Source organism: Schistocerca cancellata, chromosome 11 (assembly GCF_023864275.1).
Source record: "Schistocerca cancellata isolate TAMUIC-IGC-003103 chromosome 11, iqSchCanc2.1, whole genome shotgun sequence".
NCBI classification, from domain to species: Eukaryota; Metazoa; Arthropoda; class Insecta; order Orthoptera; family Acrididae; genus Schistocerca; species Schistocerca cancellata.
Genome location: NC_064636.1, coordinates 54,408,525 through 54,426,024, shown reverse-complemented (window position 1 = coordinate 54,426,024; position 17,500 = coordinate 54,408,525). Strand labels below are relative to the sequence as shown.

The 17,500-nt window shown below is 44.7% G+C and overlaps 1 protein-coding gene across 1 annotated transcript in view; it reads right to left on the bottom strand.

Moving 5' to 3' along the window:
* LOC126108902 (ankyrin-2-like) overlaps window positions 1-17,215 on the bottom strand; it is an 83,999-nt gene extending 66,784 nt beyond the window's left edge. Inside the window, exon 1 of the mRNA XM_049914269.1 lies at window positions 17,161-17,215. The gene's annotated coding sequence lies outside the window, so the exon portion shown is untranslated. The remainder of the gene's footprint in view (window positions 1-17,160) is intronic.
* Window positions 17,216-17,500: the final 285 nt, after the last annotated feature.

Here is a 17,500-nt window from a genome sequence, read left to right as displayed (position 1 = left end):
CTTTTTTTGCACCCTTTCGATGTCCTCCGTCAATCCCACCTGGTAAGGATCCCACACCGCGCAGCAATATTCCAACAGAGGACGAACGAGTGTAGTGTAAGCTGTCTCTTTAGTGGACTTGTTGCATCTTGTAACTGTCCTGCCAATGAAACGCAACCTTTGGCTCGCCTTCCCCACAATATTATCTTTGTGGTCTTTCCAACTGAAGTGGATCACCTCACACTTTTCGTTATTTAGCGTCAACTGCCACCTGCCACACCGTACAGCAATCTTTTCTGAATCGCTTTGCAACTGATACTGGTCTTCGGATGACCTTACTAGACGGTAAATTACAGCATCATCTGCGAACAACCTAGGAGAACTGCTCAGATAGTCACCCAGGTCATTTATAAAGATTAGGAAGAGCAGAGGTCCCAGGACGCTTCCCTTGGGAACACCTGATATCACTTCAGTTTTACTCGATGATTTGCCGTCTATTACTACGAACTGCGACCTTCCTGACAGGAAATCACGAATCCAGTCGCACAACTGAGACGATACCCCATAGGCCCGCAGCTTGATTAGAAGTCGCTTGTGAGGAACGGTGTCAAAAGCTTTCCGGAAATCTAGAAATACGGAATCAACTTGAGACCCATGTCGATAGCGGCCATTACTTCGTGCGAATAAAGAGCTAGCTGCGTTGCGCAAGAACGATGTTTTCTGAAACCATGCTGATTCTTGAGTATTGCTCATCTGTATGGGACCCTTACCAGGTTGGATTAATAGAAGAGATAGACATGATCCAGCGAAAAGCAGCGCGATTCGTCATGGGGACATTTAGTCAGCGCGAGAGCGTTACGAAGATGCTGAACAAGCTCCAGTGGCGGACACTTCAAGAAAGGCGTTACGCAATACGGAGAGGTTTATTATCGAAATTACGAGAGAGCACATTCCGGGAAGAGATGGGCAACATATTACTACCGCCCACATATATCTCGCGTAATGATCACAACGAAAAGATCCGAGAAATTAGAGCAAATACGGAGACTTACAAGCAGTCGTTCTTCCCACGCACAATTCGTGAATGGAACAGGGAAGGGGGGATCAGATAGTGGTACAATAAGTACCCTCCGCCACACACCGTAAGGTGGCTCGCGGAGTATAGATGTAGATGTAGATGTAGATGTATCAATAGATCGTTCCCTTCGAGGTGATTCATAATGTTTGAATACAGTATATGCTCCAAAACCCTACTGCAAACCGACGTTAATGATATAGGTCTGTAGTTCGATGGATTACTCCTACTACCCTTCTTAAACACTGGTGCGACCTGCGCAATTTTCCAATCTGTAGGTACAGATCTATCGGTGAGTGAGCGGTTGTATATGATTGCTAAGTAGGGAGCTATTGTATCAGCGTAATTTGGACCTGAAGACTTGCCCGTATCAAGTGATAGAACATATGTTTTATTAAGTAACTTACTATCATTATTTACCACTCTTCAGTTATATCACGTAATTTATCCATACAGTTGGTGAACAAAGTATGAATATCGATAATGTGGTGTTGATTGGTAAGTCTCTGATGAGGTTAACTGGCACATTGTTATGGTTCAAATGGCTCTAAGCACTATGGGACTTAACATCTCAGGTCATCAGTCCCCTAAGGACATCACACACATCCATGCCCGAGGCAGGATTCGAACCTGCGACCGTAGCAGCAGCGCGGTTCCGGACTGAAGCGCCTAGAACCGCTCGGCCACAGCGGCCGACGTTATCTTTTTACCATGTGACTGATTTTGTGCAACTATGGCTGAATTTCAAGCGGCATATGGTCCACCCTGTTCAGCGTGGCGTATTGCTAGCCTGAGAGGTCCGGGATCGATTCCCGTCGGAGTTGGAGGTTTTGTCGCTCGGGCAGTGGGTGTTGTGCTGTTCTTACGTTCGTATCGTGAGAAATGACGTTCCACTGTTGAGGTAGCCATATGGGAGCGTTCCAAAAGCCAATAAATACAAAGAAAATACCTTGCATGTGAACAGCACTAGTGTACACAACATGTCACTCGTTTCAGTGATAGGAGCCGATGGCTCTGCTATCAGTAACCTTGCTGTAGTGATGCTGGCCGAAGCAAGAGGGGTCCAGCCTGCCCACGAGGCTGGGAATTCCATAGTGACGCTGTGTTGATGCAGGAGACGCGCCGGAAGCGCCAAAGATGGCGGACTTCGTGAAACCTCAATGGCAGACATTTCGCAGTTCGTATAGAAATTAATAGTAGCCAGACGAATCATGTCCTTGACAGAGCATACGGCAGTGATGCGGAATAGCCGCACTGCAGTACTAGGCAAGGTCCTAGTGGAGGTGGTTTGCCTTTGCCTTCCTCCGACCATAATGGGGATGCGTGATGATGATGAAGACGACACAGCAACACCCAGTCATCTCGGGGCAGATGAAAATCCCTCACCCCACTGGGAATCGAACGGGTTCGAGAAGCGAGAACGCTACCGCGAAACTTACTCCAAATGAACTGTTGTGAATATACACCACTGGCCATTAAAATTGCTACACCACGAAAATGACGTGCTATAGACGCGAAATTTAAACATGCTGTGATATGCAAATGATTAGCTTTTCAGAGCATTCGCACAAGATTGGCGCCGGTGGCGACACCTACAACGTGCTGACATGAGAAAGATTCCAAGCGATTTATCATACACAAAAAGCAGTTGACCGGCGTCGCCTGGTGAAACGTTGTTGTGATGCCTCGTGTAAGGAGGAGAAATGCGTACCATCACGCATCCGACTTTGATGTCGGATTGTAGCCTATAGCGATTGCAGTTTATCGTATCGCGACATTGCTGCTCGCATTGGTCCAGATCCATTGACTGTTAGCAGAATATGGAATCGGTGGGTTCAGGAGGGTAATACGGAACACCGTGCTGGATCCCAGCGGCCTCGTATCACTAGCAGTCGAGATGACAGGCATCTTATCCGCACGGCTGTAACGGATCGTGCAGCCACGTCTCCATCCCTGAGACAACAGATGGGAACGTTTGCAAGACAACAACCATCTGCACGAACAGTTCGACGACGTTTGCAGCAGCCCGGACTATCAGCTCGGAGACATGGCTGCGATTACTCCTGACGCTGCATCACAGACAGGAGCCTCTGCGATGGTGTACTCGACGAAGAACCTAGGTGAAAGAATGGCAAAAAGTCATTTTTTCAGTTGAATCCAGTTCCTGTTTGCAGCATCATGATGGTCGCATCCGGGGTTGGCGATATCGCGGTGAATGCACATTGGAAGCCTGTATTCGTCATTGCCATACTGGTCTATCATCCGGCGTGATGGTATGGAGTGCCATTGGTTACACGTCTCGGTCACCTCTTGTTCGCATTGACGGTGCTTTGAACATTGGACGTTTCATTACAGATGTATTACGACCCGTGGCTCTACCCCTCATCCGATCCCTACGAAACCCTACATTTCAGCAGGATAATGCACGACCGCATGTTGCAGATCCTGTACGGGCCTTTCTGGATACGGAAAATGTTTGACTGCTGCCCTGGCCAGCACATTCTCCAGACCCGTGGTTCTACCCTTCATTCGATCCCTGCGAAACCCTACATTTCAGCAGAATAATGCACGACCGCATGTTGCAGATCCTGTACGGACCTTTCTGGATACAGAAAATGTTCGACTGCTGCCCTGGCCAGCACATTCTCCAGATCTCTCACCAACTGAAAACGTCTGGTCAATGGTGGCCGAGCAACTGGCTCGTCACAATACGCCAGTCACTACTCTTGATGAACTGTGGTATCGTGTTGAAGCTGCAAGGGCAGCTGTACCTGTACACGCCATCCGAGCTCTGTTTGACTCAATGCCTAGGCGTATCAAGGCCGTTATTACTGCCTGAGGTGGTTGTTCTGGGTACTGATTTCTCAGGATCTATGCACCCAAATTGCGTGAAAATGCAATCACATGTCAGTTCTAGGATAATATATTTGTCCAACGAATACCCGTTTATCATCTACATTTCTTCTTGGTGTAGCAATTTTAATGGCCAGTTGTGTACTTTCGTCAACTAAATCGTAATTTATCACGGTAGGTCTTGTTGGTCACGTATTTTGAATCAAACTGAAAGCAAAACATGTACAGAATTAACAGTGAACTGGAGTCTGCTGCAAAAATGAATAAATAACCACCTGTACCTCTATTGCTCAAGGCACCGTGCAGTGTTCGGCGAACTGCACTCACGTCACAGACGCCACTACGCCCCGCCGTCGCGGTAGAGCGGTTGTTGCCCCTCTCCCTTCCTGTCCCCCCTCCTACCTCCCGCCCCTCCCCAACCCACTTGCAACACTACAACGGGTTCCAACCAGTCTGGCCGCGTGACGTCACCTCCCAGCCTCAGCTGTTTTGCCTGCACTGTGCGGGCGGCCGTTTCTAGCCTACAGACCACTTGCTGTCCTACAATCTGAGCCCAACTGACAGACATGTTTTTCGCCAAAGTACAGGGTGACACAGAATAACGCGAATGTTTGAAATGAGTTGCGGCACCCACGGGCAGGTGGCAGCACTGCAGGTTCGTGACAGTTAGCGAGTAAACAGTCCGCCATTTCGGTAATCATGGATCAGTTGGAACGGACAACAGCGTGCGTTACCCATAAAAATGTTTTATAAAACTAGTGGTCGTTTGGGGGAGTTTCGACGTTTTTATATTTTGGTCTTAATGCTGCCGTTCCGTCGAAACACGAGATAAAATGTTGGATTAATAACTTTTAAGAGACTGGATCTGCCCTCAAGAATAAACCAACAGGACGACCGAGAAGTGTGCGTTCTCCAACAAACGTAGATGATGTACACGAGTCTGTCTTACGGAGCCCACGGGCGTTCAATTAGTAAGCAAGCAGCAGTGGTCGGGATGTCCCGGGAGAGTGTTCACAGAGTTCTTCATCTTGATTTAAAATTTCACGCGTACAAACTACAGATGGTGCAACAATTGAAGGTCAACAATTGCCGATTACGAGTAGGATTCTGTCAACAAATGATGACAAAAATAAAGAATGACGACGAATTTCTAAACACGTTGTGGTTGTCAGATGAGGCACATTTTCATCTCACACATTATGTGAATAAACAGAACTACCGTTACACAAATCCTAAGGACGTTCATGAACGCCCTTTACACGCTAGTGAAGTGGCAGTATGGTGTGATGTTTCGTCACATGGGATCATCGGACCGTATTTTTTCGCAAATGAGCAGGGAAACACAGTAACTCTCAATGCCGATCGTTATGTGCAGATGTTATGAACTTCCGTTACACCTGCATTGAACAACTTTCCAAACGTTCAAGAAGCCTGATCTCAACGGAACGGAGCGACATCACACACTATACGGCACTCAACGCCACATGTGCGACAGTTGTTTGGCAACCGTGCGATCTCACTATTCGATGACATTCCCTGGCCTTCTAGATCGCCAAATTTATCCGATTGTGATTTTTTTCTTGTGGAGCTACCTCAGGAGCAAAGTCTGCACGACTCGACTAAAACCTCTGGTGAGTTAAAACAGAGAATTGGGGATGCAATTCACAATATCGCAGCTGAGATGTTGCAGCGCTAAATGAGGAATCTCAACAGCAGAATTCACGAATGTATACGTCATGTAAAGGACGTAATTAAAAAAAAAAAGATAAATGCCATCACTCTGTCGTAAATGGCAAAGTTGTAAGATTCCAATTACTACGAATGCAATTTCTTTCTTTCATTACTTGCAGGCTTATTGGATTATGGAAATGTACCTATTTTCCTGTGTCACCCTGTATAACATATTCTCACTTATTTACATTTGAGTCACAATGAGAGTGGAGATTTCTAACTAAATGTGCCAAAGAATTCGCCGTAAATACGGGCGGCCGCTTAGCTCTGAACTGCACTAATTATTGCAAACATAGCTTTTGCATGTTTAGATTTCCACGTAACCTAAAATGAAGGAAAAGACGGGCCATAGATTGTCGCAAAGACAACTGGGAACCAGGACCTGTTGCTCAATTCTGTTCTGTAATTTACGATATTGTTGTTGTTGTGGTCTTCAGTACTGAGACTGGTTTGATGCAGCTCTCTCCATGCTACTCTACCCTGTGCAAGCTTCTTCATCTCCCAGTACCTACTGCAGCCTACATCCTTCTGAATCTGCTTAGTGTACTCATCTCTTGGTCTCCCTCTACGATTTTTACCCTCCACGCTGCCCTCCAGTACAAAACTGGTGATCTATTTATGCCTCAAAACATGTCCTACCAACCGATCCCTTCTTCTAGTCGAGTTGTGCCACAAACTCCTCTTCTCCCCAATTCTATTCAGTACCTCCTCATTAGTTATGTGATCTACCCACCTAATCTTCAGCATTCTTCTGTAGCACCACATTTCGAATGCTTCTGTTCTCTTTTTGTCTAAACTATTTATCGCCCATGTTTCACTTCCATACATGGCTACACTCCATACAAATACTTTCAGAAACGACTTCCTGACATTTAAATCTATCCTCGATGTTAATAAATTTCTCATGTTCAGAAACGTTTTCCTTGCCATTGCCAGTCTACATTTTATATCCTCTCTACTTCGACCATCATCAGTTATTTTGTTCCCCAGAATACATTCTATTATCCTTGTTTTGCTTTTGTTGCTGTTCATCTTATACCGTCCTTTCAAGACACTGTCCATTCCGTTCAACTGTTCTTCCAAGTCCTTTGCTGTTTCTGACAGAATTACAATGTCATCGGCGAACCTCAAAGTTTTTAATTCTTCTCCATGGATTTTAATACCTATTCCGAACTTTTCTTTTGTTTCCTTTACTGCTTGCTCAATATACAGATTGATTAGCATCGGGGAGAAGCTACAACCCTGTCTCACTCCCTTCCCAACCACTGCTTCCCTTTCGTGTCCCTCGACTCTTATAAGTCGTAGGGTCAGTATTGCCTCACGTGTTCCAACATTTCTACGGAATCCGAACTGATCTTCCCCAAGGACGGCTCCTACCAGTTTAACTTACAATAATAAAAGTAATTACAAAAATGAAATCAGTCGTATGCAACTGCGTTTCTTCCCACCGCCAAAACTACACTGAAGCAGTTACGTCTCAAAAGTTTTCGATTCCTGAGATGTTTTCGTAATTTCCAAAGTGGAGAGCAATATTTGTGATGTATTTAAAAAATGGTTGAAATGGCTCTGATCACTATGGGACTTAACTGCTGAGGTCATCAGTCCCCTAGAACTCAGAACTACTTAAACCTAACTAACTTAAGGACGTCACACAGAGCCATGCCCGAGGCAGGATTCGAACCTGCCACCGTAGCGGTCGCGCGTTCCAGACTGCAGCGCCTAGAACCGCTCGGCAACCCTGGCCGTCTGTGATGTATTTATGTCGTTGTCATAAACAGACATAAAACTTAACGGCATTTCTTATATGGCTACTGTAGGACGAGTGATGGTTAAGATATTGTTATAGCGGATTGGTCATTGTGAGGGAACCTGCACAGGTAACGTGACCAGTTTTGAGGCAACTCAACAAGCAACAAACCTATCATGAAGTAGAAATGAATACTGGTTAAATGATATGATAGATGAAACTGTTAATAAATATTAGTTTCTCTGTAACAGAAAACTTCTTTTAATCACAAGTAAGTACGTCAAGAAATGTGAGATTTTTATTGCACAGAGGGGCCGGAAGGGGGGGGGGAAGAAGAATAAACACCACTTTTACAAGTGCCTATATATGGGCAGAAATTGATAAATAGGCAGAGGTTGTTACTACATAACAGCCATATTTAAAGACATTGTTACCGAGTTCTTAACTCGTTACATTTACTATTTACAAACTATCACGCAAATTGCGAGCCTAGATTCATACAGCAAAGTAATATTATATTTCAGTCTTCCCGTTATATGAAAAGGGCATTCTAGATACTTCCACACACATCAATTGCTGTTTAGAACGCTTCTACGAGTAATATCAAATATTTTATAAGAAATATCGCATAAAGTTGCGCGTATAGATTCATCACCCCCAAGATAAACATTGCCGATTGCTCAGGGTTGGGGGAAAACATGTCGGACGATTCAGCCTCACAGTAAGGACATGCTTGATAACTGTGCTTGATCAAGCATGCCCAAAATCCTCCCGCCTGTACATGGTTCAAGGATACTTGTACAAGGAACTTGTCAGGAAATGTCAAGCTCAGACAACGATGTCCTGGCTTTGGCAGCATTTTGGCTCGTGTTAATGAAAATCAAAACAAAAGAGAAAATGTTATATGTATATCAAAGAATGGTCAGAGAAAGGAAAACATTATTCTGGTACTATTTGCAGTAGGCACACTGAGGAAGTTGTCTCATTGTACTCTTGTTTTTCTTCTATCTTCTCCCTGAAATATTGCATTCTTTGAGTTTATCTACATTGTAGTACAACCTTTACACGCAATGTACTATTCAAATTTATTCAATGTTAGGCTCACAGCGTCTAAAACTGAAAAAAAGGCGAATTCAGAGAACTAGAAAAAAAGAGAGAGAAAAATACTAAGATAAATTCTAGGTCTTGAGAAAAACAATGAAAATAGATGCATTAAAAGGAGAAATGGAGATTTATATGAAAATACAGAAAATATAACAGATACAATGAAGAAGAGACGGCTAGAATTTTATGGATATTTAAAAAGAATGGAAGAAACACGCATTACAAAGAAAATTTTTAATTAAGTTAGTAAGCTGAAAAAAAACTGTAGGGTGGATAGAAGCAGTAAAGAAAGATGCCAACAAAATAGGTGTTACAGAAGAAATAATATGTGACAGGAATCGCTTCGGGCTACTGATAAAAAACGCAAACTATGAAGAAGATGAGCCAAAACCTCGACCCAAGAGAGTGTGGACAGATGAGCAGAGATAAGCAGTTGGAGAGAAAATGAAGAAATACTGGGAAGAAAGGAAGAAAAAGAAACACCATAAGTCTTAATTTGTATGCGGTCCATAGCTGGCCAAATTCATAAACAAAAAAAGTAGTATAACAGGACCAAATAAAAATTAAGTGAAGCTACTGACGAATGCTTCCACATGCCTCCCCTATTCTTGGCACACGTGCTGAACCATACAGACCCTTGAATACTTGCACACGCATGCATAATCGAAATTCGATCCACCATCAAGCTGCTTGTACGGTTGTGACGCCTGCGCAAGTCTGTCACACACTCGCTCAAGCGTTCCTGGGCAAGCGTGCTCGTCAAGCAGGCAGTTACGTATGTTGCCTTCGCACCTGCAGACAGAATGTTTACTGCAGCGTCCATCAACAGAACGCCAACCACACCTGGACGATGAGGCAGATCGGACGTCTGTGCCGTGAATGAGGCATCAGCCTGGTCCCCTAGTTCTTACCAGCTGAGTTATCCAACCACGTCTTACGGCAAAGCTTGAAACACATCTAGGCGTGCAGTGTAGATGCAACACATGCTTCACAGACGTAACCATTCTGCGGCATAAGCTCCACCGCATAGTTCACGATTCATTTTACACTACAACCAGTAAATGACCTACTCAAGATGCTTTAACGAAATGCGCTCCAATATATGAAACAGTTCCAGTCTTCTGATTACTTTACAAATGAATTAATGTTTTACGTTAAGCATGTAAGCGAGAAAAACGTAGGAAAGATTTGAAATTACATTTTAAAATCGTTGAAGTCACTAACTGTTGTCATTATCAAACACTGGATGAATATAGTAGTCTCGGTACTTTGCGCTCCAGAAGCAAAACGTAGTTTTCCGCGCGTCTCAGTGTTTCCTAGTATCGCCTGTGGTCGAAATTCGACCAACTGTGTCAGTGGACCTTATCTGCGATAGCAAATGTCATGTACCGTATCTGAAATTTTAGCTGCAGAACTGATCTGTGGCACATGATACACTGTAGCTACGAGTGTTCTAGAAATAATTCTTCCATTACTCTTTAATTGCTCAGTTGATTTGATTTTATTTAGTGTTCCATAGGTCCAACTGTGTTGAGTTCACAAGGACCCGAGTCACTTTTTTACAAATACAACATGATAATCTTATAGCATATACAGACATTTGAGTACATAATTATGTAAAAATTTATACAGTGTCTTTGAGCAGCAATATAGTAAAAAGACGATACATATTTTCTTAGAATCAATAAAGCACTACGGAAAAACAGATACACACAGATACAGAGCTCAAGTTAAATAACATTCTTAGTGGCGTTATGTCAACTTGTATTATACACTCCTTGAAATGGAAAAAAGAACACATTGACACCGGTGTGTCAGACCCACCATACTTGCTCCGGACACTGCGAGAGGGCTGTACAAGCAATGATCACACGCACGGCACAGCGGACACACCAGGAACCGCGGTGTTGGCCGTCGAATGGCGCTAGCTGCGCAGAATTTGTGCACCGCCGCCGTCAGTGTCAGCCAGTTTGCCGTGGCATACGGAGCTCCATCGCAGTCTTTAACACTGGTAGCATGCCGCGACAGCGTGGACGTGAACCGTATGTGCAGTTGACGGACTTTGAGCGAGGGCGTATAGTGGGCATGCGGGAGGCCGGGTGGACGTACCGCCGAATTGCTCAACACGTGCGGCGTGAGGTCTCCACAGTACATCGATGTTGTCGCCAGTGGTCGGCGGAAGGTGCACGTGCCCGTCGACCTGGGACCGGACCGCAGCGACGCACGGATGCACGCCAAGACAGTAGGATCCTACGCAGTGCCGTAGGGGACCGCACCGCCACTTCCCAGCAAATTAGGGACACTGTTGCTCCTGGGGTATCGGCGAGGACCATTCGCAACAGTCTCCATGAAGATGGGCTACGGTCCCGCACACCGTTAGGCCGTCTTCCGCTCACGCCCCAACATCGTGCAGCTCGCCTCCAGTGGTGTCGCGACAGGCGTGAATGGAGGGACGAATGGAGACGTGTCGTCTTCAGCGATGAGAGTCGCTTCTGCCTTGGTGCCAATGATGGTCGTATGCGTGTTTGGCGCCGTGCAGGTGAGCGCCACAATCAGGACTGCATACGACCGAGGCACACAGGGCCAACACCCGGCATCATGGTGTGGGGAGCGATCTCCTACACTGGCCGTACACCACTGGTGATCGTCGAGGGGACACTGAATAGTGCACGGTACATCCAAACCGTCATCGAACCCATCGTTCTACCATTCCTAGACCGGCAAGGGAACTTGCTGTTCCAACAGGACAATGCACGTCCGCATGTATCCCGTGCCACCCAACGTGCTCTAGAAGGTGTAAGTCAACTACCCTGGCCAGCAAGATCTCCGGATCTGTCCCCCAATTGAGCATGTTTGGGACTGGATGAAGCGTCGTCTCACGCGGTCTGCACGTCCAGCACGAACGCTGGTCCAACTGAGGCGCCAGGTGGAAATGGCATGGCAAGCCGTTCCACAGGACTACATCCAGCATCTCTACGATCGTTTCCATGAGAGAATAGCAGCCTGCATTGCTGCGAAAGGTGGATATACACTGTACTAGTGCCGACATTGTGCATGCTCTGTTGCCTGTGTCTATGTGCCTGTCGTTCTGTCAGTGTGATCATGTGATGTATCTGACCCCAGGAATGTGTCAATAAAGTTTCCCCTTCCTGGGACAATGAATTCACGGTGTTCTTATTTCAATTTCCAGGAGTGTATAATATTAGAATTTATAACCTATTTATTTAAAAAATCATCTGGATTATAAAAAGCTTTTTCTAGCAGAAATATTTTTAATGCTTTCTTAAACTTACTCTTGCGATGGATCTCTGCCTTTATTTCAGGAGGAAGAGCATTGAAGAGTTTTGTTCCAGTATAATAGTGGACAACCTTTTGCGCCAAGCTCAAATTTCTATGCTCACTATGTATATCATTCTTCCTCTGTGTGTTATGCTCATGATAATTACTGTTTGGTTGAAATATCTCTATATTTTTAGAAACAAAACACATGAGAGTGAAAAATATTGGCAAGTAGTTGTGTATGTTTTAAGTTTTCGAAAGCAATTTCTACACGAGTCTCTTGGGCGCAATCGACATACAACTCTTAGAGCTCGCTTCTGAGCAATGAACACTTTCCTTGCTAGTGGCTGGTTGCCCCAAAAAATAATGCCTTATTCAAGGACTGAGTGAAAATAGCCATAGTATGTCACTTCTGTAGTGTTAGGTTCAACACATGTAGTGACAACTCGTAAAGCATACGTAGCAGAGCTAAGACTCTTACAGAGCTCTATAATACGTGAAGAGCAGTTCATTTTCTTGCCAATGTGCACTCTAAGATATTTTGTTGTTTTCATTATTCCTATTGGCTGATTACCACATCTCACACTTATCTCTCTCGTTTTCTGTTTTTGTACAGAACTGAATAAAGCTGGTCTTACAGGAATTTAATGAGAGACCATTCACCTTGAACCAATTACCACATTTGAGAGTATGTGATTAATGGATTCCTCAAGATTACTATCTGTTCTACTGCTCATAAAAATTGTGGTATCATCAGCAAATGGTGTAAATTTACATGGTAAGCTTGTACATGATGGTAGATCATTTATAAAAATCAGGAATAATAGAGGCCCAAGAATTGAGCCCTGAGGCACTACACCTGTAACGGAAGTCCGTTCAGAATGTGAGGAAACATCACATACTCCACCTGAGCTATTCAAGACAACTTTTTGTTTTCTGTTTTGGAGATACGACTGTAGCCAATTACCTGCAACACCACTAATTCCTATAATTCTGCTTTTTACAAGAGAATCTGGTGATCAGCACAATCTAAAGTTTTAGACAAATCACAGAAAACGCCAAGTGCTACCATTTCATCATTAAGGGTTTCTAGGACTTCATTTGCAAGTGCAGAGATTGTGTCTTCTGTTGAATGGCCCTTTTGAAAGCCAAATTGGCTTGCTGAGAACTCCATTCTTCATGAGATGATCAGTAACTCTTACATGTATTAGCTTTTCTAGAAATTTAGAGTAAGCTGCCAGCAGAGAGATAGGTCGATAGTTAGTTAGTTCAGTTTTATCGCCCCTTTTGTACAGGGGCTTTACAATGGCATTCTTAAGTTTACTGAGAGCAACACATATCTGAAGGGAAGCTTTGAAAATATGAGAGAGTATGTCCCTTATCTAGACACAAGAATATTTCAATAAATTACTAGAAATATTACCAACCACTGCAGAGTTCTTACTTTTTGGTGACATGATGATTTTTTGAATCTACAGTGACACGATTAAGATTCGTTTGAAAGAAGTCTTTAATACAATGCATTGAAAAATAAATTTTGTGTTTATGGGGGCAAATTAAGTTATCCCTTATTACAACACAATGTGAATGCCGGAAAGTCACCTCAGAAGCGAAATAATTTGCTTTACGAAATCTCCAATGTAAATTCATCAAACTGCAATTACAGTTCTCAAAAGTATTTGAAATTCTGTTCAGTGCACATTTAAATGTATCATTCAGAACGACAATAGAATGATTACTATCAACATCTGCACAACTTTTTCTATGCAAAAGCTGTGTCTATCTAGCTCTTCCTCGGCCTGTCCGACCCTTTAATATTCTTTTTCGAGGCAGCCTGAAACAAATATTGTTTCCTTGTAATAAGAAACGCTGTGGCTACTCAAAATGAAGATACTGAAAGTTGGGAACACACTAAATCTTGTAGCAATGGCGGCAAACGAACACAGAGTTAGTTGCGTTTACTCTTATACCAAATTAACTGAACAAAAGACGATAGCCGGCCGGGGTGGCCGTGCGGTTCTAGGCGCTACAGTCTGGAACCGCGCGACTGCTACGGTCGCAGGTTCGAATCCTGCCTCGGGCATGGATGTGTGTGATGTCCTTAGGTTAGTTAAGCCTAAGTAGTTCTAAGTTCCAGGGAACTGATGACCTCAGAATTTAAGTCCCATAGTGTTCAGAGCCATTTTGAAAAGACGCTAATAAACAACGTTTGTTGTCCCCGAAGGCTTCGTTATTACGTTTCGTTTCCCACTGTTGGAAACATCAACAGTTGCGGCGCTCCAGCTGTCCAGTATACGAGTGTTACTGCAAATGAACTATCTGCAACGTTTAAACATCACTGTCCCTGGAATGCAACTTCACGAAACGTTGTTACTTTCGTGTTTAGTTTCTATCATAGCACCTGATCATTAAGCCTGTTGGTAGCAAAGACGAAGGAAAACTTTTCTAGTGTTTGTGTGTGCGTGTGGCGCGCGCGCGCACGCGTGTATGTGTGTGTGTGTGTGTGTGTGTGTGTGTGTGACTATATTTCCTCACCTAGAAGGAAAACGTTTCTAGTGTGTGCAGGTGTGTGTGACTATATTTGCTCAACTAATGGCTATGTATACACATGATTTTGTTTCCTTTTGTCTAGAGGAAAGTAATTTCACGCGAAAGTTGTGAACAAATAAGTGAGGATTTGCAGAAAATAAGTGTGTGGTGTAATGACTGGCAGTTACCTCTCAATATTAGTAAGTGTAACCTACTGCGTATAACAAGACGAAAATCCCCATTAATGTACGAGTACAAAATAAATACCCAGTCTTTGGACGCGGTAACGTCCGTCAAGTATCTGGGTGTGACTATTCGAAATGATCTCAAATGGAATGATCAGATTACACAAGTAACGGTTAAGGTGAACTCTAGATTGCGGTTTATTGGTAGAATCCTGAAGCGATGCAGTCCTTCAACAAAGGAAATTGCTTACAGTACGTTAGTTCGATCAGCTTTTGAGTATTGTTCGTCTGAATGGGAGCCTGACCATTTGGGTCTGATTCTAGAGTTTGAGGAGGTCCAAAGAAGAGCGGCAACATTCGTGACTGGCACATTTAGCCATCGCGAGAGCGTTACAAATCTCACAGAAAGTTTGAAGTGGGACACTCTTGCAGACAGACGGCGCTCTAAACAGCAGGGGCTGCTCACTAAATTCCGAAATCCGATCTTCGCCGAAGATGTAGAGCATATATATTATCACCACCAACTTTGAAATCACGCAATGATCACCATTCAAAGATAAGAGAAATTAGAGCTCGTACTGAGGCATTCAGACAGTCGTTTTTCCCTCGCGCGATCCGTGAGTGGAAAGACGGGGGGAGGGGGGGGGGGAGGAATATGACTATATCTTCTGGTAAACCTTCCGGGATGTAAGGTCGTGGTCCATGAAACTCAGTTTCTAGAGATTGAGGAGGTCCAAAGAAGAGCGGCAAGATTCGTGACTGGCCCATTTAGCCATCGCGAGAGCGTTACCATCCCGGAAGGTTTACCAGAAGATATGTCATCCGGCCGTGAAAGCCTTCATACTAGGAATATGACTGTCGCGAATTGTGACCTCCGCCACACACCGCTTGGTGGTTAGCGGAGTATATATGTAGATGTAGAAGTTCCTTCCGAATTGTATAAGTTTCATTGACCTCTTTATATAATTAATTTAAAAAATGTTTACTTCAATTTTCGATGTTCACGTATTAAAATTATGATCGCTATTATCATTGTGAATGTGATTCTTGAGTTTCTCCCGGCGTATTTGATAATCAAAATATCCACGGGTATGGTGCCGGTCTATAGTGTCCAACGGGCACAATATTTCGGCGATCAAACATGTCGCCATCATCAGGTGAACTGACGGACTGAGCTCCTGTGAACGTACCGGCACGGAGATCCGTACGCTATGGCTGCTCAGAGGGAACTGGGTTCGGTCGCGGCGGCGGCCGATTTAAATACCCTCCGCCCGCGGCGCGCTCCCTCCGCCGTCCGCGCCCAGCGCCACGGTCGCGCGGTGGAACAGCTTGCGACGGCGTCTGAGATGACGTCGGTGTGATGGCTCTGTCCGCCGTGGTCGTCACAACTATACGTCTGCTCGATTTACTCTTGATTAACCCGATCGCTGGTTCCCAAGCCTTGCTAAGATTATAGCCACAGTCCCGGTTTATGAGGTCGTCATTGGTGCGAATTTCGATGGCCTCTCTAACAACGCTGTCCCAGTATCTCGACGTCTGTACCAGAATCCTCGTGCGGTCATACTCCATGAGCAGCCATAGCGTACGGATCTCCGTGCCGGTACGTTCACAGGAGCTCAGTCCGTCAGTTCACCTGATGATGGCGACATGTTTGATCGCCGAAATATTGTGCCCGTTGGACACTATAGACCGGCAGCATACCCGTGGATATTTTGATTATCATTGTGAATGTCCACATTGCTATTACTTTCTCTACGCAAAAATTGTGTCTGTCTAGCCGTGCGCTTTCACTCTGACCCGCTAGCATTGAACTAACAACAACATCAGGAGACAAGAAAAATCGCATTCCAGTGAAGAGTGTTGCAGCCCACGCTCTCGTCGATGGACCTTGTGTATTTCTTGGATGTTCTCTTAATTTTAGCTTGGATATAAACGACACTTTTTCACATGTAAATGGATGGTTCACCGTTACCATAGTAAGAGGTGGTAGCGGAGTTTCTAGTGTACCTGGTCTTGAAAGTTTTAATGATAGAGATGTAATTGCCTATCGTACCTATCATATGTTTGAAATTGGTAGTAAAGATTTTGGTAAATCAGCTTATGACTCAACATCTCCTCTTGTCTTGTATACTCGTAGCAAAAGAAAAATTAATCAAAATGAGTGCGCTTTCACTGTGACCCGCTAGCATTCTGCATTTAGGCGTACACTGAAACAAATACAGTTTTCGCACAATAAGCGAGAGTCGGAAGTCGTAGTAATTGAAATTGAAGAAATCATATGTTACGAAGTTGCTTCAAATTTTGTGGTACTGGTAGCAAATGACCACGCGGTTACTATTACAGAAAAGTAAGCGAAATACCGACGCCGACATGCAACGCTATTTACACACTCGGTTACTACGATACGTTGATTTCTACTGCTGACAAGATACCGACGTAGCAACTGTCGCATTGTAGTTGTGCAGTATGCCATGTTTTACTGCAAATGAACCACGCAAACACGAGAGCCCACAGAACGTGATTTCGCGAAATTCGCACAGCCACTGTGGGCGCCGCTTTTGAGGCCACACATTTCGCGACTCGCCACTTCCAGCTACGCCCCCTGCTCCAGTAGTTAACTGTCTGGATGTCTGACTTTATAACATCGCGTCTTAACAGAGCTAGCTCAGCGCTCCTACCTCTGCTGTTCACACGCCTGCCCTGTTGCGTAGACGGATATGGGTGCAGCACGCTCTGTCTCACACGTCTCGCAAACGACTGCCCAACAAGAACCAGCGCGGCAGCAGCTCTGACGTCACGCGGAACCCTCCCTCCCTTCCTCCCCCCCCCCCCCCAGCCGAATGCTGGCGGTAGGCCAACGGTGCGAGTCGTGACCTTCGCGTCTTGCAGCCTTTCTCCACGAACGACTTGCTGCGACTGACATACAATACGCACACGATGCACGGACAGTATCAAGAAGGATATGAAATTAATCAATGCCACGTATGAAAATGCACTTGTCAGATCCAAATGGCCGGC